Genomic DNA, 16743 nt, shown 5'->3' on the forward strand with positions numbered 1-16743 from the left:
AGTTGGGGCCCCAGAGAATATTTTTTAAGAAAACATTGGTGGCAGGGGTCTATAGAGTATTAAAATAATACATTGGTGTCCAGGGGATTAAAAAAAAACACAATGGTGTTCAGTAGAATTAAACTCGTGGCTTCAATACTTCAACTCCTTTCGGGACTTTGGGTCTTTTCGCCGCTTCAGGACTTCAGTTTCGTCTGTTTTCATTGCCGCTTCAGCTTTTCGGGACTTCAGAAGGGCGGCACGGCTTTGCGCTCCCGGTACAGGAGTACCCCCTGTGGCAGACCTGGGTCAATGCACTCAAGAATGGTTCCATACACCAGCTTTCTTTGTTTCCTATTTCCCCTCCTTTTGGATGTTCTACTCTGTCAATCACATGCCATTCAAGCTGTGATACTGTTTATGTTTATTTTCTTAAAATGTCTTGAACAGTGTTTTGTAATTTGTTTAATCTGCAATAAAATTTCTAATATCATTTCAATGTTCTTTGTACTGTATATTCTGGTAAAAAATCATATGCAATATGTGAAATACCAACTGAAATACTCACGTGGCAAGGTTTATGTGGGAGAAAGAATACAGCCAGTAATAGAAAAGTAATAGAATGGATCAAAGAACATTGAAATGCCTTTAGGAGTTTTATTGCAGGTAAAAGATTATGAAACTGCATTGTAAAATATTTTTTTCAGATTTAATGGCAGGTGATTGACAGGGTAGAACCTCCAAAAAAAGGGGGAAATAGGCATAAGACAATGTTACTCAGAGAGAGAGGCATGGTCAATAAAGAAATTGATAATATGTACCCTAGAGGAATTAATGAAAGCTGGAGTGTGAAACCGTTCTTGGGCTAATTGATATTTAACAATGTTCAATGGTCTATAACGATTTATGAAATAAGAATGGAACTCCTGCCCTAGTTACTTGATTCTACATTAAAGGGGTTGTTCACCTTCAATGTACAAATCTTATGAAACCACTAACAATGCTCTCAATGTGTTAGAAAAACCATTTTCCATAACAAAAAGTAAAAATGCCATTGTAAAAGCTAATTTTTATACCTATTAACTCAGCCCTTCTCCTGTCTCTCAGACCAGTTTTCTGAAGTGATGGGAGTGGCCTATTTTGAACCTGACACACCAAGAACTTCCTATATGATGACATCATCATGCCCAGGCTTTGCCCTTACTTGTTTCCTATTGGATGTTGATACTGCCCTCCTCCTAGTAATTTATTGGGTGCTTGTGAACTGTAACCGGTCACATAATTTGAATGGTCATTGGTTGATTACTCAATTGTAATGGCAGAGGTTAACAGACGCAGCATATAAACAAACCTGCCTTGCAACAAACAATCACACAGCCATGCAGACAAATACTGCAGAAAAGGAAGGAGCAACATTGTTTGGCAACCTTTGGCATTAAGCATAATGTCAGTTATTTACAAAATTGCAACAAAACCAGCAGTGACTTGCTTAGAAACGTATGTAACTTACACATCTAGCAGGGACAGTAGGGCTGCCGCCTCACCCTTTTAAAACCAAACACATATGAAATCCACAGGCTGCATGGATAATTATCAACTCATTTAGATGCTGCAGACTGAACTGATTTCTGTGCAGCCATGTATCATGCATCTAAATGAGTTGATAATTAGCCATGCAGGCTGTGGATTTCATATGTGTTTGGTTTTAAAAGGGTGAGGTGGCAGCCCTAAGTGACAGGCAGAGCAGTGATGAGGGCAGGTACATTTTTTGAACATTTTGTGCGCTCTCCCGGGGGGGGGGGGTAATTTACCTAGGAAAACGATTCCTTTTTTAAGTGTTCCACTTCTGGAACAAGATTTAGAGCTCTAAATACCAAAAAATTAAAAAGTTATATTTTTCATGATATAGGGATCTATACCAGAAAAATATTTTACCTTTTTTATGAGGTAAATACACAAAATAATACATGGACCCCCCCCCCAAAAAATAATAATAATATATTTCTGGAAAGTACAAGTGTCATCTCCCATAGTAGCCATTATAATCCAATAATTAAAATTTTTAAAAATGATTTCTTTTTCCTGTGTAATAATAAAACAGTCGCTTGTACTTGATCCCAATTAAGATATAATTAATCCTTATTGGAAGCAAAACCAGCCTATTGGCTTTATTTAGTGTTTACACCATTTTCTAGTACTAAGATCCAAATTACAGAAAGATCTGCTATCCGGAAGACCCCAGGTCGCAAGCATTCTGTATAACAGATGCCATACCTGTACCTTGTACTTGATCCCAACTAAGATATAATTAATCCTTATTGGAAGCAAAACCAGCCTATTGGGTTTATTTAATGTTTACATGATTTTCTAGTAGACTTAAGGTATGAAGATCCAAATTATGGAAAGATCCATTATCCAGAAAACTCCAGGTCCCAAGCACCTTGATCCCCCCATCTGCACAGTTGAAGTCTCTGCAGCACACAGCCCACACTCCCCCTCCCTCTCAAAAACAGTTTCTTTTCAGTACCTGAATGCTGCTCAAATTCCCCAGCACAGCCAGCACAGGAAGCAGTGGCAGATTGACAGCAGACATAGCCAATAGGAGTTAAGTTAGCTGCCAGTACAATGTGTGATGTCATATAAGGAAGAGGAAGTGAACACTGTAGTGTTTTTAGGGGTCAGTGACCCCCTCCCAGCACAGGGTCTGTGTTGAACTGAATGATTAGTACAGGGACACTTCCAGGTGCGGACTGAGAATTAAAATAGGCCCTGGCATTTCAGGTACACAGAGGCCCAATCAGCCCACATAGAGGCCCAAACAGCCCCACCAGCCCACTAAATACTGATTTTCTATGGGACCTTATAGCAGCCCCTCTGGCATTTGCCAGAACCCACAGATTGCCAGTCCGGGCCTGGACACTTCTGAGGTGAATATCTCTTGAACTGTACTTTTTCTGTTAACTATTTCTATGGAAAAGTTTGTTCTACTCATGTGAACTGTTAGATTTGTCAATTTGTTACAAAGGTGAACAACCCCTTTAAATGACAGTAAGGCTAAGGATACAGGACAGGAGTGTCTCATATGTAAAAGGAGCTAACATGTCTTTTTTGGATACCCCAGGGATAGGCACAACTTGGGCAGTTTCCAGTTCATTTAATTGTTTAAAATAGATGTAGACTAGACTCTTAAGAACTGTGTTAACAACTGGTGGATACAAGTGATAAAAGATTTGTGCACACTTTTGGCACACCAAAGACATTGGGAAACGTAGTTCTAAATCTGGACATTGTGTTACACTGAGGCTCATGGAAGTTGAGTCCTGATGCTCATGAGGATATTACATTACAAGGGGTGGGGTTTTATGTTTCAAATGCTAAGATGGTAACATTTTCTGAACAAAAACAGGCAGCTTATCAATGCCCAAGTCAGTATCATGGGAACTGAGACATATGGTGGGCCTGAGTGGTGTAATGGGGCCAAGTAGTTTAATGATTCTAGTTAGAATAGTAAATGATATGTTTCTTGAGTAAATTTGTGTAAAACTGATCATTATTTTCATAATTATCATTATGGCTGTCCATTTCATTTCCAGTAATGCTCAGTCTTCCCTTGGCTTCCTTTTTGAATAATGTGATATAACATAACCTGTGCTAAATATATATTTTCTTTGAACCTCATTGGTTTTCCTTGACCAGATTTTGCATGCGATTACCTTAAAGTTTGAAAGACATTTCCCCAATTTTTTCAATATCTTTTAGATTCTTTTATGTGTAAAGTTTAGAAAGCAGCCATAAATAGAACAGGAAAATCAAATATACAACATATTCTGTGTGCAACATCATTTTCTGCAATGTCCCTGCAATTCATACTCCTGTTGCTTATGGCCACATCATGGTGTAAGTCAACTTTAAACATATTTTGTTACTGAGAGCTGCAGAACAATCATTATCTTAGGAGCTAACTATAATTACAGCCAATCGTAAGTATTACAGGTATGGCATCTGTTATCTGGAAACCAGTTATCCAGAGAGCTCCCAATTACAGGTAGGCCATCTCCCGTAGACCATATTTTAATCAAATAATTAAAATCTTTTAAAAATTATTTTGTTTTCTCATGTAATAAGAAGACTGTACATTCCTAGTACTGTACATAATCCTTGTTGGAGGCAAAACAATCCTGTTGGGTTTAACTAATGTTTAAATTATATTTTAGTATATTGAAGGTAAATTAGAGTAAGATTACAGTTAAAAGTATATTTTCGTAAAGGCAACATTTTATATAATACTCATCTTCAGTTATGTTATTCATCTTTCCCAATATGAAATGATGCAGAAAAAAGCAGTTTTGAATGCATTTTATATCCTAAAACTGTTATAATATTAGAGCTGCCGAGAGATGTTTTTGCTTCTTTGTCTAGGCTGAAATGAGGGATGGGAGTGTATTTTCTTTCTCCAACAGGAAATTGTCAAAATATTGACTGACGTTCTGAAATCTGTAAAAGCATAGACAGTCCCTCCCAAATTCCTGCCTTTATCTTTCCCCAGCCTGCACTTCAGACTTATGCTGACACTCCCCACATCTAATGATATACTGATTCTGCACAGTTATTAATTTTTATTCTATAACTGCAGTTACAATATGGTTTAAATCTAACTCCCTGCAACTAATGATACATAGTCTATGCAAATTTGTGTTAATGTTATCTAACCGCAGCTATTGCTCTGTAATTAGATAATATGTTCAGAAACAGTTTAATATTAGTTAAGGGAGTTAAACTAAAAGTTCAGCTATTGCTCTGTAACAGGATACAAATATATAAAAATATGAAGAATCAGTATATCATTAGATGCAGGGAGTTGGAGAATATGTTTTGAGCATATATTGTATTTAGGTAACACATTAAAAGTATTTGTACAGCGGCAAATAAAGGATGATGGCAGTAAAGGCAGTGGGTACACACAATTGGGGAAGGCAGCAGGGAGCCACTCGGGAGAGGTGGCGGGTAGGTGATGGAGGAAAGACGCAGGGACTCGGTAGGGCAAAGCAGTGAGGACGATATGGGGAAAGGGAGCAGAAAACAATTGTAGAAGGCATTAGGGAGGATGGCAGGACGCAACCGCGAAAGGCAGCAGGGATGCCATAGGGAAAAGCAGCAAAGACACTTAGGGGCAAATTCACTAAGATTCGTAGTTGCGCCAGCGTCTGCTTCGCCGCACTTCGCCAGGCGTATTTTCGCCATCGCTACGCAAATTCACTAAAATCCAAAGTTGCGCTCAGGGGAAGCGTAAGGTTGCGAAGTTGCACTAGCGTTAATTCGCCAAGCAAAGCGAAGTTACACTAGCGATGCTTAATTTGCATACGGCGCCAAATTGAAGTTACAATGGAGGTATATGTAGCATCACTACACAAGTCTGGGAAACCTTCAAAACAGCAAATAAAATTTTTATTTTGCCCTACACATGTGCCCACTGTATAGTTAAGGTGCCATGAGTTAGGAAATGTAGGGGGGAAGGAGGCTAGCCCCAAAAAATTTTTCGATCTTTTTCAGCCTATCACCCATAAAAAAAAGAAAAAACGCCAGCATTTTTTGGGACTTAGAACATTTTTTAACTTTTTTTTAAGCAATCCCTATCTACTCTATTGCACTTCGCCTGGTCTAAGGTGGCGAAGGAAATCTGGTGTAAAAGGTACCGTTCAGAAAAATGCGCACGTCAGTGAATTTGCGCAAATTCGCCAGGCATAAGGGTGTGAAGTAACACTAGCGAATTTACGCCAGTGTCCGTTAGTGAATCGGCGAATTAACGAAAATGCGATACGCTAGCGAATTAACGCTAGAGTTAGGCGCTTCGTCCTTTAGTGAATTTGCCCCTAAGGGGGGAAGAATTGGGAAAGACTGTGGTAAAGGCAGTGAGGATGCGATGGAGGAAGGTAGCAGGAGGGAATGGTAGAAAGCAGCAAGGAGGATGGCAGTAAATGCATTGAGGACATGATAGGGAAAGGCAGCAGGGAGCCTACGAACGCATTTTAGGACATCATCAGTAGAACACACGCTCCACGCTCTCGTAAAGAAGAAGTATGACTCATCTCTTATTATACTCACTTAGAAACTGCAGTCACACCTCCCCCCCCTCATGGCTCATTCCTCAGCCTTCCCTCCTCGGTCCTCAGCCCTTGTTACAAAAGCCCTCCGTCCTCAGCCCTCCCTCCTCAGCTATCAGCCTGGCTTACGAGCAGAGGTCTGAGCACAGAGGGCTGAGGAGGCAGGACTGAGAGCTGAGGAGGGAGGGCTGAGGACGGAGGGCTTTTGTAACAAGGGCTTAGGAGGGAGGGCTGAGGAATGAGCCATGAGGGAGGAGATTGCAACAGCAAATGTGGGCAGCATGGAGGTGTGACTGTAGCGGAAAAGATGACAATAAAGGGAGCCGATAGGGGAAGACAGTGTGTGGTGACGGTGAAAGTATGCAAGGAGGTGATCGAGGAAGGCAGCAGGGAGGAGATCAGGACATGAGACAAGAAAGGCAGTCAGGGCGCCAAAATGACGAGTGCCATCCCGCCGGCGATATAGATTCTAGCTGACTGGGAGGCAGTTCAGGGAGATTAATTGTCCAAAGAAGAGGCGATTTGTCGTCGGGCAACTAATCTTCCCCAAATATTCTAGTCTGTTTCTACCCTAAGAACAGCATTCAATAGTAAAAGCCAGGTCCCACTGGGACACATTTAGTTACATATTGAGAAGGACGAACAACAGCCTGCCAGAATGCAGTTCCATCCTAAAGTGCTGGCTCTTTCTGAAAGCACATGACCAGGCAAAATGACCTGAGATGGCTGCCTACACTCCAATATTACAACTAAAAAATTACAATTCCTGGTTCCGGAATGACATTTATATTGTAGAGTGAATTATTTGCAGTGTAAACACTGAAACTACATAATAAAGATCATGACAGAATCCCTTTAAGTCTACTAGAAGATCATGTAAACATTAACTAAACCAATAGACTGGTTTTGCTTCCAGTAAGGATTCATTATATCTTAGTTTGGATCAAGTATAAAGAACTGTTTTATTACTATAAAGAAAAAGGAAATCATTTTAAAAAAATTTGATTAAAATTGAGTATATAGAAGATGGCCTTTCAGTAATTCTGAGCTTTTTGGATAATGGGTTTCCTGGTAACTGATCCCATATATTGTGACAGAGTGTTTGGAAAACACCACTGTCTTGCAGGAAAGTACATGGAAAAAAAGTACAGTAAACTGAACATTTACAAGGTGTTGCAGAGGGATACTTGGCTCAGGTAGGGTTAATATTCCCTCTCAGCCAGGTAATTAAGTGGCAGCTGAGAGAGGATCTACCTGATAATGTAAAAGGGCTGTGTGAGCACAGCTCAGAGCTCTCCAGGGAAGTGAGGTGCTGTGAGAGACAGAGCTGGGCAGAAGGAGCTTGTCTGCCAGCAAGAGAGTTCCAGAGCTTGGAGCCTAAATCCTTTGTGGGGAAAGAAAGAGGAAAGGACTGGCAGAGGCTAGTGAGTCCCAGGAGGGTAAGCCAGCAGGGCTGAGTGCAAGAGGGTGAGAGTTTCCCTTGATGGTGAGCGACCAGAGGGGAGAAAACCCTGAATGTTTTGCAGTGTATTTACTGAACTGTACCCTGCATGTTCTACAGTGAAGTTGAATAGTGATGGGCGAATTTATTCGCCAGGCGCGAATTCGCGGCGAATTTGCGCGATTCGCCGCCAGCGAATAAATTCGCGAAACTCCCGCGAAAATTCGCGGCAAAAATTCGCCGGCGGCAAAAAAAATTTTTCCGAAAAAACGGACGCCGGCGTCAAAAACGGGCGCCGGCGTCAAAAACGAGACGCCGGCGCCGTTTCGCGAATTTTTCGCCGTTTCGCGAATTTCGCGCGAAATTCGCGAATTTTTCGGCGAAGCGAAACGGCGCAAATTCGCCCATCACTAAAGTTGAACTGTAACCTGAACATTTTTCTGTTGCCTTTTTGTTGGGAATGTCCAGTGCTTAATAAACCTGTGTTTTTGTCCTAAACCTTTGTGTCCCTGTCTCTAAGCTCCAAAATCCTACGCTACCTGCCTACCAAAAGCTGATTCCCCCATAAAAGTGCATGTGCAGGCCAGTGGCATGTCACATATGCAGTGGCGGAACTACTGAGGGTGCAGGAGGTGCAGCGGCACCGGGGTCCGCTCCCCTGCACCCCCGGTGGGGCCCGCAACCCAGGAGTGGAGTACCGGTACAGTCCTGATGGCTACTCTGTGGTGCCACCAGTATAAAGATTCCTGCAGACACCTCCTCCCCCTCACTGCTGGCTTCAAAATCGGACTGAGGGGCACGGGCCCACTGGGGCTTCTCCCTCAGGGCCCCCCCATCGGACCCCGGGGGATGCTGCCTCAGCGCCTCTTGTCTGGCGGTAACCCGATGCGCATGTGCGTTAGCGTGCACTTGCGCATGTGCGTTAGCTCGCAAACTGCCTTTTTTCCAGTGAGGCAGAAAATTAGATCTGGGCCAGCAGGGCCCACTGGAGCCGGTTCATCCAAAGAAAACTGTAGCACACCGATCAAACTTGTCTTGTGAAGAAAAGTGTTTTTATTGGCTCACGGCAGACATAAAGTTTGGCAACGTTTCGGGCCACGCAGGGCCCTTTATCAAGCCTCAAGAGCCAATAAAAACACTTTTCTTCACAAGACAAGTTTGATCGGTGTGCTACAGTTTTCTTTGGATGTTCGAGTTATTTGGACCTTGAGCAGGAGGTCCTGTGGACTGTTTAGCACCCGGCACCCGAGAGGGTAATTACGTTCAGGTGAGCACTCTAATTCTGTGTGGCACTGGAGCCGGTTCAGTCTGACCCTGGGGGGGGGGGGTTGAAAGAATGCTGGGGGGGTTGAAAGAGTGCTGTGGGGGGTTAAGACTTGAGAGAGTGGGGGGGTTGAAACTTGAGAGTGTGCAGGGGGGGTTGAGAGAGTGGGGGGGTTGAAACTTGAGAGTGTGCAGGGGAGTTGAGAGAGTGTGCTGGGGGGTTTGAGAATGTGTGCGGGGGGGTTGAGAGAGTGTGCAGAGGGGGGTTGAGAGAGTGTGCAGGGGGGGTTGAGAGAGTGTGCGGGGGGGTTGAGAGAGTGTGCAGGGGGGGGTTGAGAGAGTGTGCAGGGGGGGTTGAGAGAGTGTGCAGGTGGGGTTGAGAGAGTGTGCCGGAGGGGGGTTTGAGAGTGTGTGTGGGCAGGACAAATGCCAATTGCAGCAGGGGAAAAGGGCGCCAGTATTCATTCATATTGTTCAGGACCTGTACTAAGCATTTTATGTAATTCAGCAGGAACAGTCCCCTAAGTTTGCTCATAGTCTTTACAGAGAGATCCCATAAAACTATGGCAGCATAGGTATTCCCTGTATTAAGCACAATTCAGCAGGAACAGCCCCTAAGTTTGCTCATAGTCTGTACAGAGAGATCCCATAAAACTATGGCAGCATAGGTATCCCCCTGTACTAAGCACAATTCAGCAGAAACAGCCCGTAAGTTTGCTCATAGTCTGTACAGAGAGATCCCATAAAACTATGGCAGCATAGGTTTTCCCCTGTACTAAGCACAATTCAGCAGGAACAGTCCCCTACATTTGCTCATAGTCTGTACAGAGAGATCCCATAAAACTATGGCAGCATAGGTATTCCCCTGTACTAAGCAATGGTCACAGAACCCCTCAGTGACTTCTAATATCCTTATAATTTACAGTAGGGGGTACATTATCCCTTATAATACATGAGTGATACTCGGAGTTCCCTGTATAACTCAGTCTGCAGCCTTGTGCCTTTATATGGTCACAGAACCCCTCAGTGATTTCTAATATCCTTATCATTTACAGTAGGGGGTACATTATCCCGTATATCATTATAATACAGTAAAACCTAAATCTTACATGTCCTTTTTACGTGTAATTTTTACATTAACTGTTGTTGCTACTTTTTAATGACTCATTTGTGTATTCAGGCCTCTCCTTTTCATATTCCAGTCTCTTATTCAAATCAATGCATGGTTGCAAGGGGAATTTGGACCCTAGCAACAGACTACTGAAATTGCAAACCGGAGAGCTGCTGAATAAAAAGCGAAATAACTCAAAAAGTACAAATAAAATGAAAACCAATTGCAAATAGTTTCAGAATATCACTCTCTACATCATACTTAAAGTTAACTCCTAGGTGAACAATCCCTTTAGGGCGGGCCCAGTTGTAAATTTCTGTACCGGGGCCCTTAGGGGTCTAGTTATGCCACTGCACATATGTATAATATATGTATAAACTACTGCAATACTGCTATTACTCCTAAATCCCTTTAATATGTGATATAGGTAGTTATGCCACTGTTAGCTTATCCTTCTTGATATTAAGGCTCCTCTGTGGCTTCCAGCCAACCTCGCCACACCAGGTCATATTTCTGAGGACACCCTCTTGCAGTATAGGCGAGATGTATTAAGGAGAGTGTTGCTTTAAGTAAGTTCAACCAGCCATTAACTGTGAGGGATTGGGGGGACATCCAGTTCAGGAGGATACATTTCCTGGCATAGAATAGTAGAGTACGGAAAAGTATTCTCATGGCAGCCCTAGGGGTAACCTCATCTATTACATCAAGAATGCATACCTGGGAGGTTATTAGTTTAGGTAGTGCAGTTTTATCCTGAATATACTGTAATTAAGAACCTGAGGGATTCGAGGGATTGTATTGCATTGTTACTTAAATTACTCAGTGTAATGCGACTCAGATCTGTGTTATATGTTTTAATGTTTTTAACAGTTTACCTGTATATGGAAATAAAGCTTATGGCAAGTAGGGCTAAATTATGAGCAATTATGAGCATATTATGCTGTGTAAAAATTGCAATTCATGTTTTTTACCAACCTCCTAATTCTTGTTTCATGCAAGTGAATAAATGGCAATGTGTATCAGCAGCAGGACAGGTGACTTTACAAGGAAAATATATTTTCTTATTAGAGTAAATGTTAGTTCTTACATCAGGTTCTGCAATGAAATGATTGGAATGATTGCATTGCAGTCAGTTTGTTTAGTGACAGGGTAGAATGGGTATTTGAGCTGGTCTCCAAGCCTCAAATGGGGGCTCTTTAGCCAACATACTTGATTTGTTCTTTGTACCTCCAAATACAAGGCTGTCAACCTGAAAGAGAGAGCCATAGCAGCGGAATCTGTGGTGTGCAGCCAGGCCTTTCCTCGCACCAGAACGCTCACTTGCCATACACATTACCATATTGTGATATAGTGTGGTAGTGACATAAATGAGGTAACTACCAGGAAAATAGGGGGAGTTAAGAGCTCTGTGAATGTTGCACTGTGCACTGGTGAGTGGTTAAATTAATGGGGTATGCTTCCAATCCACATGACAGTGACTGTGTGTAGCTCCTCATTTTCTGGTATAGTGGGGTGCTTTGCTTGTGTCTAAGGGTCAGTACCACCATTACAATGAGAAGACATTGGAGGTACTGTGTGCACTGTATATTAGTAGACTTAAAGGAGAAACAGACCCCTTATTAAAAAAAAAATGCTCCTAACTGTTCCAAGTTATAAACCTGTATAGCAAATAAAATTAAATGGTTGCTGCTCACATGCTGTATGCTATTAGTTTCAGCTAGAGGGAGTATGTGGGTAACATGTAATCCTTGGCCATTCAATAAAACAAATCCAGAAAGAACATAGCCCTACTTCAGCTCATGATTTAACTAAGTAAGGTGTACAGTATTTAGTGTGAAAAACTACTAGAGAAGCAAATTTTTTCTTTCACTTCCAGATGGACTAGTCATATCCTTGGTATTCATAACACATGAGGTAAAGTAAATGACACTGTACCCTTTTGAAAAGTTCAATGGTTCTTGCCCTGTCCTTGGCAGCTATGAAATTATGGCCACCAAATTGAAATTTACACTTCAGGGTTTCTTCACTCACATAAAATACCCTGTACAGGCATATAATTTACCAAGTATTTGGTATTGCATATAATGCTGAATCTTATATTAAAGGGTGGCCGTCACCCAAAAAAATTATTCAAAATCCTATTTTATCACATTAGTCAAGCAAAATGAACTTTAATTACACTATATAAGAATAGGGAGCATGAAGCAGTATATTTTTAGATCAGAGCTGTATATATTTAACAGGGAACCTATAAACTGTTGTATTTGAAGGTAAATTGATCTAACCAAATCAGCATTGGACCAGAGATATTACCTCAGGGGGCCCCTCAACCAATGGCATACTGCAGAGCCCGCAGTCGTGGGGGGGCTCGGGGAACAAAGGTCTGCTGCATGGAATTTCCTAATTCTGGCTCGTTTTGCCTCCTAATTTTCAGCCACCACAATGAAACAAGTGGCTCGAGCAGAGGCAGCCAACAGCAGGGGTGGGAGGGAGGCACTGACACAGAAACTCAACCACCAGTTTTGGCAAATGACCCCCCAAAGTGTCAGTTTGTATTATTGTCCAGTTGGGGACAGTTGGTGATAGTTGCTCTCAGTATATGTTTGTGCCAGTTAATTTCAGTCCTCTCAATGTCCATTGGTAACAGCTGGTGAAAGTTGGTTTCATTGTCCATTTTGTGACATTTGGGGGGTTATTTATTAAAACTTTAATTTATCTCATCTTTTTATTAAAGCAAGCTCGACCAAAGTCCCATCCATGATTTTAATTTATTTATCAATAAAATAACTCGAAAATTTCGGTGCAGGAAAAGGGTTGAAAAAAAGGAGCAAAAACTTGAAACATACATATTTTTCGGATTTTACTCCCAAATCACTCTTTTTTTCAGGTTATCGCCCGAAAACCCCAAATTTTACAGATTATCAGACGAAACCCAGGGCAGATCACCATATCTTCAAATTGTAAAAGGGACATCTGCCATTGACTTCTACATGACCTAAGCAGGTTTGAGATGGCAGATTTTCAGATTCTGAGTTTTATCAAAGTTTAGTAAATAACCTCCTTGGTTTCAGATGGTGGTATTTGGTGTCTACTGGTGTCAGTTGGTGATAGTTTGTGCTAGTGACAACGTGTGCCATTGTCTAGCAAAGGTACACTGGTCAATCCTCCATGGTATCCAAATGACCAAGGGGTCAAGTTGGAGTATACTGTACAAGAAGGCATAAACATACATAGCCACCTAGCATTGTTCTTTTCTTTTGGGCTAACCGCTGAAATAATCAGAACTGCAGAAAAGTGAAGGTCGTGCAACTTATTTCATCTGCACCATGCACCCACTGACTGAAAAAGGAAAGATCATCTGGTTAATCAGCCAAAATGCCCGACCAAATCTAATCATGTATGGTCAGTTTTAGTCATAGCAGCCAATCAGGGATGTTTTCATTGTTCTGTCTGCCCGAGAACAGTAAAAGATAACTTCTGATTATCTGTAATTGTTTACTTTAACTAGCTTTGCAATTAGGGCATTTGTCATTATTAGACATATGTTTCATGGTAATAATATAATATGCATGTAGGTTGTTTAATTGTGTATAATACATATTACCAGTCTGATATTTTACATTGTTGTTAAATTCAACAGATCCTGTTTGATTTCTTTGCAGGATATATAGACACAAGTAATGGTTTCATATATTTGGCTAAAAATGGGAAGTTATCTGTTTAAGACCCGTTAAATCAAAATCCACGCCTAAGAATGATCTGAGATGACTTCGAATTGTATATTATATATGTACTTATACTTTACTTAAAGCCCACTGTTTTACATCTGACTATGTAACTTTTCACAGGAGAATATCATCAAAACTATCTCACTTAACAGATGCACTTTGTACCCAGGGTAGTGTGTTTTTTAAATAAAGAGGAGCACTATCCCAGGGTAACAGGTAAGTGACTGGAATCACTGGGGAAGGGGTGCCTCACACCTTCCTTCACCTTTCCTTATGCTTTTATTTTGATTCACAGCTATAGAAACTGGGACATATAAGGACACACAGAATACAATTTGGCAGTTACTCAATTGGATAGAAAAGCTGTTCAGTGACCTGGAGCTGCAGATTAGAGCAGATGTTCTGGTGAGACCAGTACAGCAAGTCGCAGCCCTTGACTAACATCTGTGTCTGTAATACAATGTATTCTTCCAGTAACTTAAATAGCATCATACAGATACAGGTTTAAGACATAATAACTAAAGTTCATAATCAGGGCTGGACTAGGGGTCTGCACATCATCTCCATGAGCATTAAATTCATTGTCACAGTTGTAAGTTGGGCCACATGGACATAGATTTTTAAAAGAAGAAAGAATTCTGGAAATAATGTTTTTTAATTGTATTCTTTATTTAATTAAACAAATGATTGTTATAACAGTAGTCCAGCCTGTACTTAAAGACTGTGAAATTGGCATCAATATTAAAGAGATGGAAGTCCCTAAAACTCATCTGACCTCACTAAATGAGCAGATGTTAATGAACAAATGTTAATGGGCAGTACAAAAAGGAGGAGTGGTATGTCCATTTGTTAGGCAGGATTTAAAAGCTTATATAAATGAGAAGGTGATGTTAGAAAATGAGTGGGCAGATGTCGTATGGGTGGAGTTCTTAACCAATTGTAAAGAGTCCAGCAAATTAATTGTAGGAGTATGCTATAGACCCCCTAATGTAAGTGAGGAGGAGGCTAAGCCAGTAACGTAACTAGAGGGGGGCAGGCCCTGGTGCGTGACGTGCAGCCGCCCCCCTCCGTACGTGATTTTTGGCCCACATTTCAGTGGCGCGCGAGCTGCCGGGGGGCCCTGAGGGGGTGTGGGCCCTGGCCCGCTCGCACCCCCTGCTCCCCCAGTAGTTCCACCACTGGGCTAAGCTCTTGATGCAACTAGACATGCAGCTAGTTTAGGTAAAGTAATGATAATGGGGGATTTTAATTACCCAGATATTGACTGGAGCAACAGTACTGTCAGATTGGTTAATGGAAACAAGTTTATAAACTTGTTGCATGACAATTTTATGGCACAGGTTGTTGAAGAGCCTACCAGAAATGCTATTCTGGATCTAGTGATCTCAAATGACCCTGTACTTAAATGACCCAGAATTTCAGAAAAGCTAATTTTAGTGCCATGAGGGCTGCCCTTCAGAGCATTGATTGGGGCATTATGTTTTCAGCTAAAAACACAGAACAGAAATGGTTGTCATTTAAAATGATATTAAATCGTTACTTTTCCCAATTTATTCCCTTAAAAGAGAACTAAACCATTAAGTTAAAAAAAACTCAGAATGAGGCCGGCAATTCTGCAATTTCCGTAAGTTTCAGCACATACACAGTTGTCATGAAACAGAAAATTGCTCCAACTGCGCATGTGTCGCTACGCCGGTGTCATTCCGAAGATTACCGAAGAGAGGAAGATGGCTGCCATGAACTTCGCTGGACAGAATTGTAGGGTGGGGGGTAGGGTTTTTTAAATTTTGGGTTGAATTCTCCTTTAAGGAGTAAATGTAGAAGCACTAAGAATCACCCTATATGGCTTAATATAGAAGTAAAGAAGTTAATAGGAAAGAAGAGAAAGGCATTTAAAAACTACAAGTCTGTTGGGACAGAAGCTGCATATATATATATATATATATATATATATATAAATATAAATATAAACACTATAATAAATGTTGTAAAACAGCAATCTCTGGCACATTGTTCACTGGCAGGCGAGGAAAGAGGATCGGCTTTGAGATGTCTGAAGAAGGCAGAGTTTGCGACATCCTCCAATGGGTCCAGGCTGAAACAGGACATGAAGACATCCAGGCGCTCCTCAAACAGTGTCAGCTTGTGGTGACGACAGCGGCTGTTCCGCTCCAGGAAGATCCAGGATCTGCTTCAGAGGAAGCAGCATCATCTTCGGGTCCCGGATCTGATGTCAATATCCAGCGCACCCCAGCAGACAGATTAGCGCGTCGCAGAATCATCCCTGCTAGAAAGGCCAACAGATCAGGGAAACAGCCAGCGAGGAAGAAGATGAAGACAGCACCCGCAAGCATTGCCAGGAAAAGAGTTCAAGCAGCGTCATCTCAAGTGGGGATCTGCCCGTCTACTTCACCCCTTTTGGCAGGAGCGATGCCTGCCGCTGTTGCAAATGGCGGGATGCTCCAAAGTGGGTCAGTGGCGGACAACAGACCCTGCTCGGCGCAGCGGGCTAGCATCATGCTACACAGTCAGCGAAACCATAGGCCTTCCAGTGGTAAGACTTCAAGTCACCCTGTTCTTCCATTCACTAGTGCAGGGGCCTTCACTGCTACTGCCAAAGATAGTCTGCCCCAGCCTGTAGGAGCGCCGATAATGAGCCATCAGGAGCAGCAACCTTCAAGCAGCAGTACACAGCCTTTTGGAGGGGAACCTATTCAACAATATTATTAAGTCTTTATTAGCTATGTTATCCCCTGGCACGGCGACAATGCACATAAGCGCAGGGGCTGCTACTTCTGTTCATGAAACTGCTTTCAGAGATTCCATCATTTGTGATTCTACCCCGTTAAGTTTGCACTTGCCACAGTCCATAAAAGATAAAATTACAAGAGGAGGGTCTGTGGATATGCTCTAACTCTTGCCTTTTTCTAAGGATTTTTTAAGCAAACAACTAAAGCAGTCTGATTCTAAAATGGATAGGCACAGGCCTGTGGTTAGGACATTCTCTTATTGGTTGCAGGCCATTTATTCTAATGCATTAAGTGAAAAGCACTCATTGAATGCTGGGAATTCAATGAATGTGTGTGCAGGTTTCAAGCTAACTGTAGATATAAGCATGAG

General features: G+C 41.9%; 1 protein-coding gene across 1 annotated transcript in view; it reads left to right on the top strand.

Moving 5' to 3' along the window:
* Window positions 1-2844: 2844 nt before the first annotated feature.
* The window catches only part of LOC108714002 (5-hydroxytryptamine receptor 3A), a 45187-nt gene continuing 31288 nt past the window's right edge, over window positions 2845-16743 (top strand). The window contains exon 1 of the mRNA XM_041590135.1: window positions 2845-2906. The gene's annotated coding sequence lies outside the window, so the exon portion shown is untranslated. The remainder of the gene's footprint in view (window positions 2907-16743) is intronic.

This window comes from Xenopus laevis, chromosome 4L (genome assembly GCF_017654675.1).
Source record: "Xenopus laevis strain J_2021 chromosome 4L, Xenopus_laevis_v10.1, whole genome shotgun sequence".
NCBI classification, from domain to species: Eukaryota; Metazoa; Chordata; class Amphibia; order Anura; family Pipidae; genus Xenopus; species Xenopus laevis.